The sequence below is a fragment of the Acinonyx jubatus genome, chromosome D4, assembly GCF_027475565.1.
Source record: "Acinonyx jubatus isolate Ajub_Pintada_27869175 chromosome D4, VMU_Ajub_asm_v1.0, whole genome shotgun sequence".
NCBI lineage: Eukaryota > Metazoa > Chordata > Mammalia > Carnivora > Felidae > Acinonyx > Acinonyx jubatus.
This window is the reverse complement of record NC_069391.1, coordinates 9,741,175-9,762,500: the sequence shown is the minus strand read 5'-3', so window position 1 is coordinate 9,762,500 and position 21,326 is coordinate 9,741,175. Positions and strand designations below refer to the sequence as shown.

Sequence of the window (21,326 nt, the reverse complement as noted above, 5' to 3'; positions counted from 1 at the left end):
TTTCTTGTGACATGTGTATATGGAGGAAGTGCCATTTATGATATGTTGTCATCAATAATTTTGTCACTGAGAATAAAAGGCTTTAAACTCATCCACCCACTGGAACGTTTTATCATATTTATTTTTAAGAGATATGAAATTAGTGAACAATTGAGCTCTTTATATGTAGGAGATGCAAATGTAACTGAATTTTACCATTAATGAAGTGCAACATAAATATCTCAGTGCCAATAAATTATACATAGCAATAGTGTGTTCTATAGAGATCTAATAAATGGTGTTTTTTTTTTCCTAGATCCTTTAGCTACATTCTTTATTATGGTCTAATTTACAGCCGATGGAGATATTAAATATTGGTTAACTTTTTAGAGTGATCTATTGAATTTGAAAATATTGTATTTTGAGTAAGAGTAAAACATCGTTCCAAATCATTACATTTACTGATTAAATGCTCACTGATTTTTATCCATCACTGTATTCAACAATTCAAGCAAGAGTTTACTACAGTAATGCTTCAGTGGATAATATTTGGAATAGAGTAACCATTTTAATGAGGTTCATCGAGAGAGATTCAGCAGGGAGCATTTCAGGTGTATTATGGCTTTTGTCTTGTCATGATGCACGTCTCTATAACATTAGAGAAAAGCTACATAGCCCCACTCATCTCAGTTAAAAAAAAAATACAAAAGCCAAGACAATAAGCAAAACCACATTTTAAGTAACGTGTAAGTGAAAAGATAGTAAGTATAGGCGACACTGCATGTTTTTAGGAAACTTGATAAGTAAATACCATTTCTGTAGGTTAAATTTCCATCACATTTTTAACTGTCCTAATATTGATCACCCTATAGAGGAATGAGACTGAAGTCTGGTAGTTATTAGTATAAAGAGGGTCAGCTGCAGAGACTGGTACCAAGCAGAGGCTCTCATGGTAATGATGCTGCTATTTATAGATCCCCATTTCATTAGTTGCAGAGTTTCAAGGAAGAGATTTTCTCTAGGGGAAATGGATACTTGAAGTTCATTTTCTTCCTCACATTAAGGCAGAAACGTGAACAACCTTCAGTATAGGACATAGGATTACAATATTTTTACAGGGGCAGTTTATTCCCTAAATATATTTGCAACAGTAAATGTAAATTAAAAACATAATGTAGGAATTCAGAAATGTCCGTTGCCATTCTGGCTGAGTGCTACTCTGTGTACATTGTTTTATTACCTTTCTTGCTATATTTTTCTTGTAAAAATGATTAAAATTTCAGAAACTATGCAAAGCTGAAAACAACCATGGCTGTATCCCGTTCTTCTAGAGTGCTTTAAGACCTGCAAAAGAGTTAACTGATTGCAAGAAGAGTAATTCCCCCCAAAATACAGTCCACCCACAACGTGTATCTGTATATATTTGTAATATAGGTAATTGTGCTTTGCTTCTCGAATTCTTGACATTTGAGTTATTTTTTTCCCTTTAAGAGAATATTTACTTAGTTAGTATTCACTTAATTAGAACTGACTGTTTAATGTTTTCTGGGAGGGTATTTATGGTATTTTCTTTGCTATATTTGCATTCCAGAAATTAAGTCCCCCTGCCATTATTCGGCGAGCCTTTCATACATTAGAATGATGAATTGAAAGCAGAAATGGGAAAAAGACTGCAATGCAATGAAAATTTAATCAGCGTCTTCTGCTGCTTTAATAAGGCAAATAATTCTTATTGGCCGCTGTGTTAAGGTTTCTAATATTTAATTCATAACAAACCTTGCATTATTCTGCAGTAGCATCGACAGCTCCACTTTGCTGCCTGCCAACAGGCAACCATAAAAACTTAAAAGCAGATGTAAATGTCTAAAACAAGGAGAATGATTAGATCTAAAGCGGTCAAAAAAATCAACAATATTGTGAAAGAGTTTGATGGATCTCTATATTTAGTGATGCAAAAATGATCTTAATTAAACTCACTTGAGCAGATTTTTGTTGGAGTTGGAGGTAACCTTTTACAAAGCAGAGCCTGTAGTGCCTGACCAAAGACTCCAAAGGAAAGCAAATGTCCATACGGTGTTGGTAACAAGCCTCTTTAAACTGGACACCAACTCTGCCGTTAACGCTGGAAGTATCTGGTTTATATTCCTGTGTATATGAATTCTTCCAGGAAATACAGTGCTAAAATTGAGCTAATGGAATTAAACATTTTGTCTTCAATCAACCAAGTTTGAGAAAAGCAGTCGCTTTTGGGGTCTCTCTAATTTGTGCCTGAAATGCCTTTAAAAAATTTTTTTATCGCAGAATTAAAGAGAATATATGTTTTCATTTCCTAACCTGAATGTAATGATTCTGTAAATAATAGCATTCATCTTTCTAGATTACCATCTAGATTATCCTGGTCTTTTGTGTTAGGTTATGTTGGGCACTAAGTTTGAACCTGAAGAAATGAACAAAAAGCTACTGTTACCGATTACATGTAAACAGCCTGAATCATTCAAAAGGATGTGGAGAAGAGTATTTCTATAGTGTGAAGCTAGAGAAAATGGCAACCTGCCAAAGCTAGGTGCAAGCTCTTGTTACATGGAAGGGTTGGGCCTGTTCTCATTTCTTCTTGAAATGGCTTAATTGGTGTCAGCACCCCAGGGATAAAGGCCTCTAACACTGAAATCCACACGATTCACCCTGTCTCTGCTCAGTGTAGGGAAACTGGTAACAACTGGTGGTGAATGAGGAGTGAACGGTGCTGTAACAATACTCGATGATGTTTGGGATGACAGAAATTAATACGCACTTGCTTGAAGAAAGCAATGATTAATGGCAGTGAGCACGGGAACGCTGTCCCTCCTTTTACTCCACTTTGATGGGGATTGAAAAGCAAAAGGCTGTTTTCATTCTCCGTAGAAAGCAGAGGTCACACAGAGTACATTATAGCAATTTTTCCTCTCTGGTTTTTTTATTTCATAAATATTATGATAAGCATAGATTAGATAGATTTTTTTTTATGAAAGCTTTAAAGGATATTTTCTGTCACTTAAACATTGTTGTTTATGCATAGAGAAATCACACATTCTTCTCTTCACTTGTTAGATCATTTCCCTCCATGTCAGAATAATTAGTGTAATTAGGAATTAAAAAAGCCCACAAACATGCAGTTGTATTAATAATGCTGCTTACCATTTTGTAACTGGAATCAAAAGGGCTTCGTTTTCTAAAGACTGCTGGTGGAGGATGGGGATAGGACTCTTGCAGGGGCTTTCACCTTTTTTCTGCCCCTCCCCCGTTTTCTCAGTGAATGTTTGACGTAAATATATTTTGCAAGGTACTTGCACTTGTCAGCAGCTTTCTTAGCCATTTGATAAAGATTCTTTATTCTACAAGAAAGCCTGAAATAACAGAACTGTACTTTGGATAATGAATTCTTCATCTGTGGAGAACTTTAAAACAAAGTACAGTGTTGGCATTTTTTTCTTTTGAGTGAGAAGGCTGATATATCTTTTGGATCCGACAGGAAGACATAAATTAATAGAGTTCTGGAGTTCAGTTTCTCATTAATAATCCATTTTGTCATGGTTCTTGGCATTGTCAGCCTAGTAGCTGGTTCATATTTTGCTAAAGGATAAAAGCAGATTATGTCTTAAGGCACAAAGCAAGAATAAAGAGTTTACCGCCTTTTAGGGGAAACTACATGCTATAAGAAAAATATTGTTTTGCAAAAAGTTTCAATTTTTAGTTAGAAATACACTGTACATTTTTCATAGGTAAAGCTTTTGTTTTAAGATCTGAAATGGTTCTTGGAACCTTAGGACATTAGAGTGTTAGATCATTCCTTAGAGTTGCCCTTGCTGATTATTTGCAAAGGTTTGTTTTCAGGGACAGTTACGGTAGGTAGACTTAAGCCTATTTTTACATTTTGTTTTTAGAACTCATAGATTAGGATATAGGATATAAAGATATAATTATGGTTCAAAAAGAAATTCAGAGAAGTCACTATTCCTCTCTTTGTACTGGTAGTTCTGGATATTCTGTTAGCCCTGCCTGGTTTCGTAGACATGGGATCCTTGACAGCTACTGTGAAGGTAGCAGTTTTTAACCATCTAAAAACATCCATTCAATAAAATAAGATAGGGGCGCCTGAGTGGCTTCGTCAGTTAAGCATCTGACTCTTGATCTCAGCTCAGGTCTTAAGGGGTGCCTGGGTGGCTCAGTCGGTTGAGCATCCCACTCCTGATTTCGACTCGGGCCCAAATCCTGGGGGTATGGGATCGATCCCTGCATCATGCTCCTTGCTGAGCGTGGAGCCTCTTGGGATTCTCTCTGTCTCTCCCTCTGCCCTTTTTCCCTGCTCACTCTCTTTCTCTCTCTCTCAAATAAAAATAAAAAATAAAACAGGCTTATTTCTAATTTGATAATCCTATTTCTAACTTGATGACCCTCTGTATGGAGGCTGTAGAAACAGATTATTTGTAGATATTAAACCTGATCACAGGTTCTCATAAGGGGCATAAAGTTGTTTGTATTTTAAAGAAATTAGTTCTTGTAAAATTGAAGTACCACACCTTCTGTAATGTTTGATAGTATGGTCACTGGTGAACCGTGATCCCACAGTATTTAAGGGCAGGAAACAAGTCGGAGGGAAATGGGTACAAATTATACCAGGAGTTTTTCATGCATTTCAGTATTGTGTGTGTGCATGTGTTGGTTTTTTTTGTTTACTTTTTTTTAAGTTTATTTATTTATTTTGAGAGAGAGTGCAAGCAGGGGAGGAAGAGAGAGAGAGAGAGAGAGAGAGAGAGAGAATCCCAAGCAGTCTTCTCACTGTCAGTGCAGAGCTCTACGTAGGACTTGATCTCATGAACTGTGAGATCATGACCTGAGCTGAAATCAAGAGTCGGTTGCTTAACCGACTGAGCCACCCAGGTGCCCCTGTGTATGTGTGTTATTTGTATTGCAGACCTTTTACAGGCATGTTCTTAGAGGTAGACAACTGAAAAATATGTTCAGTCTTTAAAACTTGGGATTTGTGTTGCCATTCCCAGTTATCCCTAATTTTGTTTGTTCTTTTTAAAACTTACAAGTAACATATGAGGGGTGTACAAAATCTCTAGATAGCTACGTGAAAGCTATGCAAAAAAGAGAAAGGTCTGTCTGGGTTATAAGATAAAGGAAGGAGTATTAAATTATGACCTAATAGGGAAAATAATGGGAGATTTTATTTATCTCTACTTAGAAGGGCTTATTATTATAATTAAGAAATCTTGGTGCTTTCTGGGTCATTGAAGTTCATTGGATAAAAGTGAGCTAAGTTGATACAGGTAGTGGTATGCTACAAAGATTCATTTAGGAGTGGTAGGATTTTTTTTTTTTTTTTTAAGTTTCCATTTTCTAGGACATTGTAAGCTCCTAGAGGGCAGAAGTGGTCTATTTTTTTTTTTTTAAAGCACACACAGTGTGCTCAATAACTTTTTTTATTTTTATTTTTACTTATTTATTTCTTAAGTTTTATTGAAATCCAAGTTAGTTAACATATAGTGTAATAATGGTTACAGGAGTAGAATTTAGTGATTTATCACTTACATGTAACATTCATTGCTCCTCCCAACAAGTGCCCTCCTTAATGCCCATCACCCATTTAGCATCAATAACTTATTTTTAAATAAATAAGTAAATGCCTTCTCCATACATTATCTGATGTGTATCTGCTGAACATTTTATTGCATTTATTTGTTTACTTACTTATTTTTAAATGAGCTCTGTACCCAGTGGCTTGAACTTACTTTACTACCCAGAGATCAAGAATCGCAAGCTGTACTGAGCCAGCCAGGTGCCCCTCTGTTGAATATTTTAAATCTGATACTACATTCTTCTAATCCTTTATGTAGAAATTTATCTTAACTGTAATAACCATATACAATGTAAGAAAACTGCTGGAGCTACTTACCTGGATCTTAAGTAATTTATATGCAAATTACATGTAAAAGTAATTTGTATATATTATTACTTCTCCCATTACTATCATTAATGATAATATATGCGAAAAAAAGAAAAATTTATGGTGAAACTCCTGTTAACATGCTTGGAATTAAATATTCACCTTTGAAGTTTTTACTTTAAAACTAGATTTGAGGGGTGCCTGGGTGGCTCAGTCGGTTAAGGGGCCGACTTCGGCTCAGGTCATGATCTCGCGGTCCGTGAGTTCTAGCCCCACGTCGGGCTCTGTGCTGACAGCTCAGAGCCTGGAGCCTGCTTCAGATTCTGTGTCTCCCTCTCTCTGACCCTCCCCTGTTCATGCTCTGTCTCTCCCTGTCTCAAAAATAAATAAACGTTAAAAAAAAAAATTAAAAAAAAAACTAGATTTGAGAGCACCTGGGTGGCTCAGTCGATTAAGCATCTGACTCTTGATTTTGGCTCACGTCATGATCTCATGGTTTGCAAGATTGAGCCCCATGATGGGCTCTGTGCTGACAGCATGGAGCCTGCTTAGGATTGTCTCTCTCCCTGTCTCTCTACCCCTCCACCCCAAAATAAATAAACTAAAAAAAACCGCAAAAAACCTAGATACGATAATAAGCAACTATTTCATAACTAGGTTTATGGTTTAAGATTTGTTTCTCTATAGAGTTGGGAAGGACATTTGTTTCAGTATAATGCAGTGAAATCTTAAAGAGTAGATTTTGACAAGAGACATTTTGCTGACACAGAATATTTTGTTCATTTTGACTCTCAAATAAGTTCTTCTGTCATAATGATTGATTTATATTCATTTTAGACTGTACAGTTTCATAACTGAGTTTTCTATCTATAAGGTACAAAAATCTCTGTTTAAGTTAATGATTAAATAATTATCTTCAGAGGTGACAGATTGGTCACATGTATTTGACTAGTCCAAAGATTAACCTAAGATTAAATAAAAATGTACTATGATTATGAGTTATTAAAATGAGTTCTAGTTTTAAAATTATTATGATTGGGAGTAAAGTTTCATTTACTCAGTTGCTGTAGTTTTGTCCTTTAGACTTAATTTTAATTACATAAGTTATCATTGTTGAACTATTTATTTCTTGCTTTGAACCATCCAAGGATCTGTTGCTACTCATCAGGTGGAACATCTGGGGAATTGTATTTTGTGTCCACTTTTTTTTTAACTTAACTATAACCTTTAGAGCAATTTGAAATAGTTAAAAAACAAGACCCTGAATATTTGTAATGAAAAGCCATTGGATGTAATTATGTCATGGATTTTCTAAATTGCAGTACCAAAAGACCATTTCAAATGACAAGTGAATTTGGTGAATTGGGGTATATGTCTAAATAAGCTCATTGCTGAATATTTTGCTTCATGAAAATCATTATGACATGGAAGGCTTACAACTATTTGATGAATATTTTACTCCTATTTGTTTTTATTCTTAAAAAGCCAAATAATTTAAATATCTGTTATTTCTTCCATCTACTAGTTAATAAGTCATAACTGCCTTTCTCAAGTACCCATGTTTGTGGTACTCCAGAAAGCTGTAGAGCAGCAAGTTTTAAGTCTTTTCTGGTTATACTTTCCTTTGTGAGTCTGTGAAAGCAATGGATCCATTGCCCACTTACTAAAAAAACTCACCTGCTCATAGAAGTTTGAATACAGTTGCAGGGAGTTTATAGACACCTTGAAAATCCTAATGGCCCTCATGCAGACCATGGCCCTCAGTTTAAAAACTGCTTTTATAGAGGTTGGCTTTTTTTTTTAAACCATATTTTGTCCCAATTTGTAATTGCAATCCATTTTCTTCTTGGAAGCCTAATGGATTTACTTTCTGTCTTTTTTTTTTTTTTTAATGTTTATTTATTTTGAGAGGGAGAGAACGCACGAGTGAGGGAGGGGCAGAGAGAGGGAGAGAGAGAATCACGAGCAAGCTCTGCACAGTCAGTGCAGAGCCCGATGCGGGGCTTGAACCCACAAACCCGTGAGATCGTGACCTGAGCCGAAGTTGGATGCTTAACCAACTGGGCCACTCAGGCACCCCTGGATTTACTCTCGTCCTGGTGGTTCTACAAACACCGAGAGGGCCATTGATCTCTGAGTCTAGTGAACGCTTGGTTGTATTGAGGGGAAAGAATCAGGAATATGAAATAGAACAGTTCCATGAAAGGGAAGAGCAAGCTAGCAGTGAGCCTTGGATGCTGGTAGACCTGGAAAAAAAGGACAGGGAGTTAGGAGAGGGAAATCTGAAATTTGGGATGTGGGTTGTTGAGGGACTTATTTGGCAATTAGCATATGTTCACCTGTAATAAAAAAAAGTATTGGTTTATAATGTAGGTAGTATAAGCTCCTTGTGAGGAAGGGAATTTGTCTTATTGGCAGCTCCTTTGCTTACTGGTGCTTTATTAGGGATTCAAGTTTTGCTACATGGTAGAATTCCTTTAAAATATATGCAGTTCTTGTATATATAAATTAAGTAAATTATTTCTTGGGTAGGAAACTGCATTTAATATATTAAACTTACCTAAATGGAGACTTTTGAGAATATCTATGTCAGTGATTCTCAAGCTTTTTGATCTTGGGACCCCCTTACACTCTTAAAAGAATGTTTATTTATTTATCAGTATATATTGCGTTAGAAATTGAAACATTTAAAAACATTAAGTTACTTTACAAATTATAAACTTGTTACATTTCTTTTTTTTTTTAATTTTTATTTATTTGAGATAGAGTGCACATGTATGCATACATGCAAATGGGGGAGGGGTAGAGAGAGAGGGAGAGAGAGAATTCCAAGCAGTCTCCGTGCTGTCAGCTCAGAGCCTGACCTGGGGCTCAGTCTCTCAAACCGTGAGATCATGACCTGAGCCAAGATAAGGAGTCTGATGCTTAACCGATTAAGCCACCCAGGCATCCCTGTTATATTTCTTTTTAAAGATTTTTGTTTTGGGGGCGCCTGGGTGGCTTGGTTGGTTAAGCGTCTGACTTCGGCTCAGGTCATGATCTCACAGTCTGTGAGTTCGAGCCCCGTGTCAGGCTCTGTGCTGACAGCTCAGAGCCTGGAGCCTGTTTCAGATTCTGTGTCTCCCTCTCTCTCTGCCCCTTCCCTGTTCATGCTCTGTCTCTCTCTGTCTCAAAAATAAATAAACGTTTAAAAAAAAAAAAAGATTTTTGTTTTTAAGTGATCTCTGCACCCACTGTTGGGCTCGAACTTACCAACCCTGAGATCAAGAGTCCCATGGCCCATCCCCTGACTGAGCCAGCCAGGCACCCCATAAACTTTTACATGTTATCCTGAATAGTATTTTCCAAAACAAAACAAAATGGTAAGAAGAATGGCATTATTTTACATTTTTGCAAATCTCTTTAATGTCCGGCTTCATAGAAGACAACTGGATTCTCATATTTGCTTCTGATTCAGTCTGTTGCCATGTGGGTGATGTATATGAAGAGATATTTGACCTAATGTAGATATACACATGGAAAATGGAAGAGTATTTTAACAGCCATTTCCAGTCATTATGGACGTTCTTTTTTTTTTTTTTTTTTTAACCGTTTATTTATTTTTGAGACAGAGACAGAGCACGAACGGGGGAGGGTTAGAGAGAGGGAGACACAGAATCTGAAACAGGCTCCAGGCTCTGAGCTGTCAGCACAAAGCCCGACGTGGGGCTTGAACTCACGGACCGCGAGATCATGACCTGAGCCGAAGTCGGCCCCTTAACCGACTGAGCCACCCAGGCGCCCCTGGACGTTCTTTTTTGATACTTACTGCTCCAAAACTTGACTAGTGGTAGTTTCTTAAAAGTTAGTTCGAATGTGGAATCTGAGGCCACATTTCAAAACTTTTCTGGTCTGTTTCATTAAAATTTGTTAGTCTAGTTTGCGCTTTGATGGCTCTTCTACCCATGCGTGATTTTGTAACATATGTCTTGGTCATTTGGAAAATATTGATTCATTGAGTTATGTTTATCTTCCAAATGTTAACACATTTCATTATATAAGATCAAAAAAATTACATTTGTTAATATTACACCAAACTTACCAGAAAAGTTTTTAAGTACTGGGAAGCTGTAAAACTCACAGTGGTGGACATAACATAGTGTTTCAAAATTCTAATTTTTTCACTAAAAAGCTTGAATTTTATCAGTGCCAAAAACTGTAGCTGTTTTCCTTGAAGTTCATTTTCCAAAAATACGTCTGCCAAATATCTAAGTTGAGATAACCATAGTTTGTTAGTCATTTGGTTTTTAAGCAGCTAGTGCAGCTTGGAACCCAATTACACAAGTGCTTTTTCTTATACTTAGTATGCAGGGGCAGTGTTTTGTGTATAATTCCTATTTTGTCACACAGAATGTTAAAAAGACATGTACTCAAGGTATAATTAAATGAATAATTTTTATCATCTCATCAAGGACATTCTGAACTGAAATTGGCCTTTTTTTTTTTTTAAACTTCAGTGTCCAGTGGTGAAGAATACAGTGACTGCTAGTAGAGTTTGGTGCCCCTGCCTTGCTCCGTGCTAAGGCACCAAGAGTTTCACTTACCTTTGCTTGTATACCATCAGTGCAAATGAAAACAGTGAACAAGGGCCATAACCTCTTAGTATTGTAAAAATAATTTTGACTTTGTGGTCTCCTGAAAGGGTCTCAGGAAACTCCAAGGATCTTTGCATCACCTTTGAGAAATAAACTACATATAAAATATAACTTGTCTGAAGATCATTAGTTTATCTTTATTTATGTACAATATCTGCATGGAAAGATGACCTGAAAAGAAATAGGTTTTTATTATGTTACCCCTGAAGGTAACAATACATCTTTAAGCCATTATTGTGGCCCCCTGGGAGTATTTATGAAGTGCCTATACAAGTATGATGTTCTGCTGAATAATCTTCAAAGTTAAGGCAACTTGGCCTTTGTAAAGTGGACCCTATAATCATTCTTGACTGCACACACAATAGCCAAAAAGGACAGATCAACAGAGGCACTTGGTTGAGTCACAGTTTTCCACACAGATCTAGCATAAGCTTCCTGGGGTCTGAGCAAGTTGCGGAGTGATTATTTACAAAATAAAAGTTGGACTAGGTGATTTCTAAGGTCTCATTCAGCTTTAATATTTAATATGTAACTGTGTTTTTAAAAGCAGGATTGGCTCATTTAATCAAATTGGTATAATTTGTGTTATTGTCATCACATAGGTTACACGTTAACGTTGTTTTCACAGTACTACAATATGGAATGTACTGTATAAAAGAGGAAGTAGAGGGGGCTTGTAAATGGAGAAGGCTTCTAGAAGCAAGTGTGTTTTAAGTGGCAAGGAAGAAGAAATTGAATGGTAAGGAGATGCACATTGCAAGGTATTTAACATAGCTCTGAGGAGTCTTTGTACTCTTCGCTAGGATTACAGAGAAGGAAAATTTGAGCCTATCAGTTGGAGAATCTGATACTGCCATATGTAGTATGAACCGTTGAAAAATCTCCAAAGTAAAAAGTGGATCAGAACATAAGTAAGGTTGATTCTGATGTTCTCTTACCTCCATTTGTTACATTTTGACCAGAGAGCCGTAATTTGTTTTGAAGGGGCAAACAGTTAATTCAGGCTTTTAAAAATACTTTTTTTGCTTTCCAATTAAAAAAAAGCCATTACCTTAAGATGTTTTATGGTCTTCCTTTTTTTTTTTTTTTTTTTTAATAAATTCTGCACCCAACGTGGGGCACAAACCACGACCCAGAGGTCAAGAGTCGCATGCTGTACCTATGCACCAGCCAGGTGCCCATATGACCTTCCTTTTGACATTCTGTAAGGAAGAAATAATACTGAGTTGAGTAAAAGTGTCCCTCAATCTCAGGTTCATACTCAGTTCAGCACAGTGTCAAATTCCTTTTTGTAAAAAAGTGCTGGTTGGTGGGACTCAGTGAATCCTGGGAAGGTGCTGTTTAGATCCTTAAAAAGGAGAGAGGGCTTCTGTAAGGCAATTTTGTGTTCAGGCACATCAAAGTTGGAAGGTGGAAAAGCTGCTATTGTGGCAATAGTTAAGGAGAAAAGACTCCAGAGACTATGTATTTGGGAAATATTTGACAACATTAGCAACATCAACTGCTGACAAAAAAAGAACCACCTCTTTGGCAAATCTTTCACAGTTGTGCCAAGAAAAGCAGCTTCATTGGAACATTTTCATAAACTATCATCAGTTATGCAGCGGCGGCTTCACAAATCAGAAATGATATCTTCAGGCGCTGCTGTCAAGTGTTATTCAAATAATACCAGCCTCACATTTGAATAACAGCAGACATTTTGAATTAATTAATCAGATGAGATAGTCTAGGCCTTTTCTCATTAGTCTCTGGGTCAGGCTTGGGAAGATATATGCGTTGGTGATGATATACTTGTCTTTAATCGTGATTTATGAAGATTTAGGATTGTGTGTGATTTGTCAAAGGTTCTGGGAAAAGGCTGGTGCATATTTCATTACCTAATCTGAGATTGATTTTATGATGCTAAGAGATATCACACTATTGTTCAAATGTGTGGGAAGTACAGGTAGACACAGCATCTCAGGCTTTTTACTGGCTTATCTTTGCAACTGTCAAACAATGCTGTAAACTTTAACTGCTTGTAGTTAACAATTCCTGCTTTAATTATAGGCAGATTTTTCATTCTGTCCAAAGGGAGAAGTTTCAGTGGATATTTAGCTAAAATGCATAGCAGACATTATAACTATGACCTGGTATGAATCATGGACAAAGTTGGTAAATTTCATGGGTTGGTCATGGTGAAAATATAAAATTTCATGGCTTGTCAAAGATTAATAGAAAAATCCCATTAAAATGGTACAAACAATGGAAGGACAACAAGTAAGGTTGCTCTCCTTACATGTTACCTTTTCTCTCAGGACTAATTTTAGCAAAATTGGGGTGTAAAATCGTGTTTTTGTCAGTTATTCAAGCAACATTAGCAACCTACTATTAAATGAAATACTTTATGTGCTTGGTATATATTATGGGTACTGAATATTTGATCATTTTCTTTTCTCCTTTTTACCTACTTTTCTTCCTTTCCATTTGATGTTTGAAGCTTTGTCACCATTGTTTAACCTTTACGTTCGTAACAGTTTGAATTTTTCATTCTTCTGGGTCTTAAGTTTTTGGAGAATGTTTTATTTTGGGGTGAGGAGTGTAAGCATGCTAACAGACTGCATGACCAGGGGGATCTAGTATGATACAGAGCTCATGTTGCGTCTGCTTGTACAGTGTGTGTTATAGTAGGGCAGTAGGTGGTAGATACATGAGAAATCAAATATTAACTTCTAAGTACATATGAAGCATGTACTCCCTAATTCAAAGTGGATCTTTCTGCACCATCTGCCTCCTGAGGGCAGATACATGTTTGTGATAAGGAGTGTGTGTTTTTCATAACATTCTCCAGCAAACTAAAATGTATATTATGTGAAGAATTAGCAAATGGTAAGGTGATTTTCAACACTGTCATACAAAATAAAAACTTTACTTTTCTTTCCCATTTTAGACAGATGATTGACAAGGATTGTTTTATTGGAATGATTAGACTATTAATAAGTATTAGTTCTTTTGTCCCCAAACTTCTTTGTTTTGGGAACTGGAGTAGTACTCCTAAAGCAACGTTTGGCGCGTCTTAACACAATTAGAGTCAGTTCTAATTGATGTTCACTTTGGGGAAGGCAGTTTATAAATAATAAGATGCACTAATATTTGGAGAGAGAGGATATTTAAGAGTAGTTTGGGAGACAGCTTGATGCAGTAGAAAAATAGTGGTTTTGGAATCCAACCGATCTGAGTCCCACTTCTGGAGCTGCTACTTAATTGATTTGTAACTTCGGCAAGTTACCTAATGTTTCCTGAGCCTTAGTGATCTTTTTCCTGATGTGACGCTACTAACACTAGCTTTCACGGTGATTGTGAGAATGAGAGGTGAATGTGTACACAGCACCTAATGTGGTATCTGGGGTATCATCGGTGCTTAATAAATCACAGCTGTTGCTGTTATTTAATATGTTCATTTATTTCTTCAAGAAACATGTATTAAGGACTCATTATATGTTAGTAACATAAGTAAGGCATCAGAAATACAAAGCAAATTCGCGCTGGTGAGAAAGAAGAGTGATACGTGAAAATTTTAAAAAGCTGAATCATCCAGTAAGAAGAAGAGGCGGAAGATGAGACAGGCAAGGATCTCATCAATGAGGCTTTAATTCTGTGTGGGGAGTAGCGTTTTATTTTGTATTTTGGGTAGTTATTGATAGATTTAAGCAAGAGAGTGATAGGATCAGATTTTTTACATAGTTCACTTTGGAAGCTATTGGAAGGAGCATAGTGGTTAGGTGGCTTCTGCAGGTCAGTAATGGGGTGTACTTTCTAGTGGGTAATAGCAGGGATTAAAAAAGAGGGAACAATGGTTTGAATAAAACTAAAACAAGAAAAACAAGGATTAGGTGAGTGATTAGAATTTTTTGTCTCCCTTCGCTTGTCTGACTCATCCTATGTATCCTTAAGAACTTAGTCTGGGTGCCCCTTCCTCCAGGAAACTTTTTTGAACTTCCTCAAGTCTGTGTTAGTTGCCTATCTCATGTGCTCCAATAGCATGCTATTTTTTCCCTTCTTACTGTACTTATGACACTGTATTTTATTTTATTTTTTTAATTTATTTTTTAAAATATTTATTTATTTTTGAGAAAGAGCCTGAATGGGGGAGGGACAGAGAGAAAGAGAGACAGAGAATCCCAAGCAGGCCCCACGCTATCAGTGCAGAGCCTGATGCAGGGCTTGAACCCACGAACTGTGAGATCATGATGTGAACCAAAATCAAGAGTCAGCCGCTTAACTGACTGAGCTACCTAGGCACCCTGTGTCACTCACTGTCTTTAATTTTATATTGCCTTCAGTACATTGTAAACTCTGTAAGGCAGAGGTACTATGTATCGTTCATTGTTGTGTCTCCTAGCACATGGCAGGAAATAGTCAATGTCACTTTGTCCAAAGGAACTGAATGTAGTCACTGAGGGAGGAGAAAACATGGGTATTTGTTAGTTTCTAGTAGGTAACCAGGTGAGTGCTTGTCATCAACGGAGAGAGTTAGTAGATTGGAATTGCAGGGTCATGGGGTATGTTCATTATCAATTTTGCTATATAATGTCAAATTAGTTTTCAAAATTCTTGTACTAGTTTATCATTATAGCAGCAGTGTATATTCATTCCATCTGCTCGAGGAGATCAGTTTAAAAAATATATCTTTAGGTGAAATTCATATAACCATAATTAACCATTTTAAAGTATATATAATTCAGTGACATTTAATACATTTGCATTGTTGTGCAACCACCACTTCTCTCTAGTTCCAAAACATTTTTATCACCTAAAAAGGTAATCACCCATATGTCTTAAGTAGTCACATCCTATTTCTCCCTCCCTTCCACCCCTGGCAGCCACCAATCTGCTTTCTGTCTCTGGGTTTACCTACTCTGTATGTTTCTCGTAATTGGAATTGTAGCTGACCCTTGGAAAATACGTGTTTGAACTATACAGATTCACTTATAGGTGAATTTTTTACCGTATAGTACTTTAAGTGTATTTTCTCTTACAATTTTCTTAACATATTCTTTTCTCTTACTTTATTGCACTGATAGGGTCTATAATATTTATTACATACACAATATGTGTTAATTGGCTCTTTATGTTATTGGTGAGGCTTCTGGACGACAGTAAGCTATTAGTAGTTAAGTTTGGGGGGAATCAAAAAGGTATATGTGCATATTCAACCACAGGGAAGTGTTGGTGCCCCTAATTCCCTCCATTGTCAAGGTCAGCTGTATGCACTGTGTGTTCCTTTGTGACTGACTTCTCTAAGTTAACAATATTTTAAAGGTTCTTCCATGTTGTGGCACATATCAATACTGCATTCCTTTTTATGGTCATAATAATCCATTTTGTGGTTATACCATAATTTGTCCATTCATCACTTTATGACACTAGGGTGGTTTTCATTTTTTTTCGTTTTTGTGAATAGCTCTTGTGAATATTATGAACAGTTTGAACAAGTGTTTGTTTGAGTACATGTTTCCAAATCTTTTGGGTATATACCTAGGAACGGAATTGCTGGATCATGTGGTAATTCTATGTCTAACTTTTTGAGGAAACGCCAAACTGTTCTCTAAGGCAAGTGCATCATTTTACATTCCTGTCAGCATTGTGTGGTGGTTCTAGTTTCTCACCAACAGTTGTTTTTTACTATTTAAAAAAATTATAGCCATCCTACGAGGTGTGAAATGATACCTCATTGTGGTTTAGATTTGCATTTCACTAATAACTACAGATGTTGAAAATCTTTTCATGCTTTTTGGCCATTTATATATCCTCTTTGGAGAAATAGCTGTTCACATCTTTTCCTGTTTTTTAATTGGATAGCGTGTCTTTGTTGAGTTCTAAGAGTTTTCTTTATATATTCTGGATATTAGACTCTTCTTACCAGATATGTGATTTGCAAATAATTTTCTCCTGCGAATGTATTCTGTTGCTTGTTATTTCACATTCTTGGAAACGTCCTTTGAAGCACACAAGTTTTTAATATATATTTTTTAATGTTTATTTATTTTGAGAGAGAGTGGGGGGGGGGGGTTGGGTGGAGAGTCAGAGACAGGGAGGGAGACAGAGGATCCAAAGTAGGCTCTGAACTGACAGCAGAGAGCCTGAGGTGGAGCTCAAACTCACGAACCGTGAGATCACAACCTGAGCTGAAGTTGGATGATTACCCAAGCATCCCACACAAGTTTTTAATATTGATGAAATCCAATTTATTCATTTTTCCTTTTATTGAGTTTGATTTTGGTGTCATATCTAAGAATTTATTGCCAAATCCAAGGATATGAAGACCACTATATTTTCTTCTAAGAGTTTTATGGTTTTACCTCTTATATTTATGTGGTTGATTGAGTTGATTTTTGCATACAGTATGAGGTAGTGGTCCAGCTATGTTCTCTGGAATGTGGATATTCAATTGCCCCAGCACCATTTGTTGAAGAGACTGTTCTTTCTCCATGGAATGGTCCTGGCACCTTTGTCAAAAATCAATCGGCTATAGATATGTGGGTTTATTTCTGGACTCTCAATTCTATTCCAGTAATCTCTATGTCTATCCTTATTCTATTACTGTAGTCTTTTGATTACTGTAGCTTTGTAATAAGTTTTGAAATAGGAAAGTGAGAGTACTTCAATTTCGTTCTTCTTTTTCAGGACTGTTTTGACTGTTCAGAGTCCCTGGAAATTTCATATGAACTTAAGGATTGACTTTTCTCTTTCTACAAAAAAATTATGTTAGGGATTGTATTGAATTTGTATGTTGTTTTGGATAGTATTGCCATCTTAACAAATATTAAGTTTTCCAATCTGTGAACATGGGATATATTTCCATTTATTTAAGCTTTTAGTTTCTTTTGGCAATATTTTGTAGTTTTAAATACCATCTTTCATCTCCCTGGTTAAATTTATTCCTAGATATTATATTCTTTTGGATGCTATTGTAAATGGAATTGTTTTCTTTATTGCATTTACAGATTCTTCATTGCTGCTGTATGGAAACACAACCAGTTTTTATGTTTTGATCTTGTACCCTGTAATTTTGCTGAATTTATTTATTGGCTCTAGTAGTGTTTTGTTTTGTTTTGTTTTGTTTTGTTTTGTTTTGTTTTGTTTGTGAGTTCTTTGGAATTTTCCATACATAGCATCATCTCATAGAAGAATAGATATAATTTTACTTCTTCCTTTCCATTTTGGATGCCTGTAATTTTTTCCTTTGCCTCATCGATCTGGCTAGAACTTCCAACAAATTGATGAAAAGCCACGATGAAAGTGGGCATCCTTGTCTTAGTCTTGATCTTAGAGGGAATGTTTTCAGTCTTTCACTATTAAGTATTATGTTACTTGTGGGTTTTTCATTAATGCCCTTTATCATGTTGAAGAAGTTTCCTTCTATTCTTTGCTTTCCAAGCATTTTTAATTATGAAATGATATTGGATTTTGTCAAATGTGTTTTTTTGGTATCAATTGAGATAATCACATGGTTTTTTTGTTTGTTTTTTAGCTCATCTTATGAGTGTGATATATTACATTGATTGATTTTTATATGTTGAACCACTGTTGCCCTCCTGGAATAAGTCCCACTTGGTCACGGTGTATAATCCTTTTAAAATGCTCTTGAGTTTGGTTTGCTAATATTTTTTATTTACAATTCATAAAAGATGTTGGTTTGTAGGTTCCTTTTTTGTGGTAACTTTGACTTTGGTATCACAGTAATACTTGCCTCAAAGAATGAGTTAGAAATGTTCCCTCCTTTTCTGATTATTTGGAAGAGTTTGAGAGTTGGTGTTAATTCGTCTTTAATCATTTGATGCAGTTCACTAGTGAAGCCATCTTGTCCTAGCCTTTTTTTGTTGTTGATGGGAAGTTTTTGATTACTCATTCAATCTCTTCACTTGATAGATCTATTCAGATTTTTTCTTTCTTCCTGAGTCTGTTTAGATAATTTGTGTGTTTTATGGAATTTGTCTGTTTTTTCTAGGTAATCTGTTACTGTGCAGTAATCCTTTTTATCTCTGTAAGGTTAGTGGTAATGTTTCTACTTTCTAATTTTAGTTATTTGAATGTTCTCTCTGGTTTTAGTCTAGCTAAAGTTTGTCAATTTTGTTGATATTTTCAAAGAACCAAAATTTGGTTTCCTTGATTATATTGTTCTTCTATTCTTTATTTTTTACTCTCCACTTTATTATTTCCTCCTTTTTACTAGTGTTGGATTTTGTTCATTGTTTTTTTTTTTTTTTTCTTTTCTTTTTTTTCTAGTTCCTTAAGGTGTTAGGTTATTGATTTGAGATCTTTCTTCTTTTTTGGTATAGGCTTTTTCAGTTACATAGTTCCTCTGAGCACTGCTTTTGCTGTATCTTGCATATTTTGGTATACTGTGTTTTCTTAAGCATGTCTTACACAGTTTTGTTCCTCATTCCATTAACTCCTTCTTTTGTGTTTAAATTGATTTTGTGTAGTGTACTGTATTGACTCTTGTCTCATTTCCTTTCATATATACTTTTTAGGCATTTTCTTAGTGGTTACCATAAGGATTACAGTTAATGTACTAAATTTGTAACAGTGACATTTAAATTGATGTCAACTTAGTTTCAGTAGCATACAAAACCTCTACTCCTGTACAATTCCATTTCCCTCCTTTACATTGTCATAAATTACATCTTTATACATTGCATATTCATTAAAATATTTATGATTTTTTAATGTATTTGTCTTTTGAATCATATAGGAAACACAAAGAAAAGTTACAAACCAAAATACAGTGACACTAGTTTTTATATTTCTTTATGTAGTTACCTTTACTGAAATTGTGTTTCTTCACATGGCTTCGAGTTATTTTCTAGTGTCTTTTCATTTCAGCTTGAAGGACTCTTTTTAGCATAACTGTAGGGCAGATTTATTAATGATGAAATCCTTCCACTTTTGTTTGCCTTGGAATGCCTTAATTCCTTTTTCATTTTTTGAAGGATAGTTTTACCGGATGTAGAATTCTTAATTGGCACTTCTTTTCCTGGGAACTTTAAATATGTCATTGCACTGCCTTCTAGCCAGCATCATTTCTGATAAGAATTTGGCTGTTAATCTTATTCAGGATTCCTTTTTTTTTTTTTTTTTTTCTAAGTTTATTTATTTTTGAGAGGGAAAGAGTGCTGGTGAGCAAGGGCAGAGAGAGAGGGACAGAGAGGGAGAGAGAGAGAGAAATGGGGCTCAAGCTCACTAACCATGAGATCATGACCTGAGCCAAAGTCAGATGCTTAACCGACTGAGCCACCCGGGTGCCCCATTGAGGATTCCTTCTATGTAATGATTCACTTTTTGCTGTTTTCAGGATTCTCGCCTTGTCTTTCAGCTATTTGATAGTGTGTCTCAGTGTGGATCTCTTTGCATTTACTTTTCTTGGAGCTCATTGAACTTCTTGGGTGTGTAGCTTCATGACTTTTATCAAATTATGGAGGTTTTATGCCATTATTTCTTCAAATATTCTTTCTGTCTTTTTTTCTCTTTCTTCTCCTTTGGGGACTCTCACGTCTATGCTCATATGCTTGATGGTGTGCCACAGGTCTCTTTGACTCTCTTCATTTTCTTCTTTCTTTTTTCTTTCTTTTCTTCAGACTAGATAATTTCAGTTGACCTGTCTTCAGGCTCAGTGATTCTTATGTCTACTCAAAGGTGTTATTGAAACCCTCATGTGAATTTTTCATTTCGGCTAATGTATATTTCAGCCCCAGAATTTCTATTTGGTCCCTCTCTCTCTCTCTCTTTCTCTTTCTCTGTCTCTTTTAAAGGAGATAGAAGTTTTGAATGGACTGCATGGAAGTGGTGGACAGGACAACAGAGGAGAGGCTGCCTGCTCTATTTGGTCTCTTTCTATAATTTTTGCCTCTATTAATATTCTTTTTGTGTGTGACTGTTTTTCTCTTTTTAAAAAAAAATGTATTAAAGAATTTTTTAAATGTTTATTTATTTTGAGAGATAGAGTGTGAGCAGGGGAGGGACACAGAGGGAGAGACAGAGAATCCAGGCAGGCTCCATGCTGTCAGTGTGGAGACCAACGCAGGGCTCAAACCCACAACTGTGAGATCATGACTTGAGCTGGAATCAAGAGTGGGATGCTTAACAGACAGCCACCCAGGCACCCTGCTCCTAAATCTTTGTCCATAGTTCGCTTTAACTCTTTAAGCATATTTAGGATAGTATATTTAAAATATTTATTTAAATATTTTTTTATTTAAAAAATATTTATGTTTGCTCAGGCACAGTTTCTGTGTATTTCTTCTGGAGTGGACCCTAGTTCCTCATTCTTTGCTGACTTTGTGATTTTTTTTGTTGTTGAACACTGGACATTTTGCACTTGGTCTTAGCCAAAGGGCCGAGAAGCGATGAACACTGGACATTTTCAACAGTATAATATGGTATCTCTGGAAATCACAGTCTCCGTTCTCAGAGTTCATTTTTGTTGCTTCCTGTGGACTGTGGCTTTTATCTGTTCATGGATTCGTTTATTTTTTAATTTTATCTTGAGAGAGAGAAAGTGCGCTTGGAGGAGGAGGGGCGGAGAGAGGATTCTAAGCAGGCTGTGGCACTGTCAATGCAGAGTCTGATCCAGGGCTTGAACCCATGGACTGTGAGATCGTGACCTGAGCTGCAGTCAAGAATCATCTGCTTAACTGGCTGGGCCAGCAAGGGGCCCATGTTCATGGATATTTAAAAGACTGTTTTTGTAAAGTCTCTATTTGTGACGTATGCTCTCTGAAGTCTGTTCCTTTAGGTTGTGG

At 36.1% G+C, this 21,326-nt stretch overlaps 1 protein-coding gene and 1 long non-coding RNA gene across 4 annotated transcripts in view; both read left to right on the top strand.

The window, feature by feature from the left end:
• Nucleotides 1-15,231, top strand: part of LOC128312104 (uncharacterized) — a 20,478-nt gene extending 5,247 nt beyond the window's left edge. Inside the window, exons 1-2 of the long non-coding RNA XR_008290938.1 lie at nucleotides 1-4,157; nucleotides 4,897-15,231. The exon at nucleotides 1-4,157 is cut by the window's left edge and continues 5,247 nt beyond it. This is a non-coding gene — a long non-coding RNA (uncharacterized LOC128312104). The remainder of the gene's footprint in view (nucleotides 4,158-4,896) is intronic.
• Nucleotides 1-21,326, top strand: part of PBX3 (PBX homeobox 3) — a 219,018-nt gene that overhangs the window by 13,777 nt on the left and 183,915 nt on the right. The gene's annotated exons all lie outside the window — the stretch shown is intronic.